This window comes from Benincasa hispida, chromosome 5 (genome assembly GCF_009727055.1).
Source record: "Benincasa hispida cultivar B227 chromosome 5, ASM972705v1, whole genome shotgun sequence".
Lineage (NCBI taxonomy): Eukaryota > Viridiplantae > Streptophyta > Magnoliopsida > Cucurbitales > Cucurbitaceae > Benincasa > Benincasa hispida.
In genome coordinates, this window is record NC_052353.1 from 39,323,038 (window position 1) to 39,326,061 (window position 3,024).

A 3,024-nucleotide genomic window follows, 5' to 3' on the forward strand; every position below is an offset into this window, starting at 1 on the left:
TTAGTTCAAAAATATTTAAGGATATCAAACTATGCTAGTTATGACACCAACTTACATAGTTAAGTAATGTTATTAAATTAAAATATTTATAATTTATATATCATATTCATTCTAGTGAAATTTTGTTTTGCATCTTTTTTTATATATTTTATAAAAAAAAATCACGATATAATGACAATGTCAATTGGTTTCATATATCAATATCGTTTTATGGACATGTAAATTTATTGAGATATCGAAATATCGATGAAAATTCAGTAGTCTTATTAAGGCTTTTGCCTATGAATGATTGAATACACAATATTTTGGAAAAGAAAAATTGATGATGAAAACATATATTTTAACTAATTATTTAGAATTTGTATTTTGGTTGGGCAAAAGTAATAAATTATTGAAAATGATTGTTTTTGCTATGCCCTATCACGTAAGATACTCTCTTCCCGCTCGTTAATCTTTCCATGTGAGACAAGAACTCTCACAAGTGGGAACATATGTATGTACCGTGGTAGTTGTGGACATTCCTAACAATGATCCACATGCGAATTTCAGATTTTGTTAAAAGTTAATAGATAAAAAAAAATAAAAAAATTAAGATTGAAAATGAAAATGAAATATGGGCACAAGGCTAGCTCTGTGCTTGAAGGGTCGTCTTCCTCCTCGATAACAATGATGAGCATTTCGTCAAGCCTCAGCCATGAGGAGGTGCTGTGAAGGTTAAGATTTGCAATTCGTGAATTCTCTATGACATCATTAATTCCGACTTACACAATTCTCAATGAAATGAATATCTTAATAACCACGAGGTTTGTTGCTTAAAATTTTTCTACTCTAGTTATACTAAAAAAAAACATTTTCTTATAGATTTTTTTGTACGAATTATCAAAAAAGAAAGAAATAAAGAAAGAGATTTGAAAGAAGAGCAAGTTCGTAATTTCACTAAAAAAATTGATGTATTTTTCATTTTGGGCCTTTAAATAGGTCAGTTGTACAATTTTCTCTTTTTCAAAGATATTGACCATTGAAACAAAATAAAAATATAATAAAAAGTGAAAAAGAATATATAAAATATATAAACTAAATTTATAATTTAATCTGAAATTTAGGCTATGTTGGATAACCATTTCATTTTTTTTTTGTTTTTGAAAATTAAGCCTATTTTTGTTTGAGTAAATGGTATGTAAGAACTGAATACATTAGCAAGTTGATTACAACTCAACTAGAAATAGTGTACTCAATGTATAATATTCAAATTCAAACATAAGCCAGTTGAAGCAACAAGGCTTAGATATGGAAATAATCAAAGATTTCAAATAACATCAAAACCTTTGGAGACTCAAAACGTAGTTGAGACACGCTTCTAATAAGCGTTGTCTTGAAGACAGGTATTCGCTCTACATGGGCTGCAAGCAGATTACAGCCATCATCTCAATGGGATACAATGACTAACTTCGTAGAATTGCAACTTCAAACTACTCGAATCTGACAGAACTCTTCGATACTTGTTCTCAACTCAACTCAAAAAAAAATGAATGAATGAAAGAAAGGAGAGAACTCTTCAATTTGGAATGGGAGCTACAAATGAAGAACCAAGTTGTTATTTATAGACTAGCAACTTAATAACTTCCAAAATACAAAATAAAATCAAGTAAATATAAAAATTTAAACATTTGTCCAATTTAACTCAATTGAGTTGCTACTTGACAAAAATCAAACATAACTCAAATAAAAGAAAGTGAGAAAAATCAAATAATAACCGTTGAGAGTAAACAGACAAGCTATGCATCTTGAGAGGTATCTTATAGACTTGAACCTTCCTTAGTGAATATCCATCGAATTTACTACAGAAATAGTGAGATTAAACAATGGAACTATCCTTCTCATTGGTGAATTGAGACAATAGATATCACACACAACTCATCTTATATCTTTGAGTTCTATACGTTTAATTCTATTTTGATCCAAGAAAAGTCCTGAATTCATGAGAGCTTTAGAGAACATAAGCCATTTAAAAAGTTCTCTAGAAGCAACCCACTTCTACTCTCACATAGGTTGTATTGATTAAGAGTATTCTGTCATTATCCGTCCTGTAAAACAAGATATCAAAATAACTTTAACATCAACAGATCAACACTCTAGAACATTATATAAATGGGAAGAAACTATAAGTTTCTTAGTGTGTCAATTATGAATTATCCAACTAGTTTGTCTATTGAACCTAGATCTTGGGATCTCCAATAAACTAGGTTAGGTTTCCACTATAAGCCATTTAAAAAGTTCCCTTGAAGTATATGTGACTTCTTCTTTTGACAATCCTTTCATAAAAAGATCTGCAATATTCTCTTTTGATTTCATATAACAATGGAAATTATTCAATTAGAGAGGAATTGCCTTATCGAATTATGCCTCGTCTAATATGTCATGACTTGCCATTAGAGACATTATTCTTGACTCTCATAAAAGCTGCTAAGTTGTCACAATAAATACATATTGCACTTATATGGTTAGGCCACACTAGAATATCTCCAAAAAAAAAAACTTTGAAGCCATTTAGTTTCTTCTCATGCTTTATCAAGAGCTATAAACTCTAATTCCATAGTAGAATGTGTTGTACACATCTGTTTCAAAGATTTCTATGATACAGCTAAAGGGATTGAATCCCAATGTGGAAGTATTTTAACAATGTGTCTTTGAATTGGGATTTAAAAAAAACACACTAAGGCTAAGGCTAAGCGTTCAATTAAGGGAATTTAGGAGAAATACCTTTGAAGACCAATTTCTTCAAGAATCTTGGTGAAATTCTTTTGCACGATCCTCCAAGGCCATGAACGACAAGACACCACCATGAGGTTACTCGACTATTCTCAAGGATGATCAAGGATGGAAGGATCCAAAAGGCAGGGAATTGAAGAAACTTTTTTTTAGAGATGATTTTTTCTCTAAGAGATTTTTAGAGAGAGCAGAGAGATCACCACGACACATTCAATTATGTTTCTACATTTCTATATACCACAGAAACTAACATGA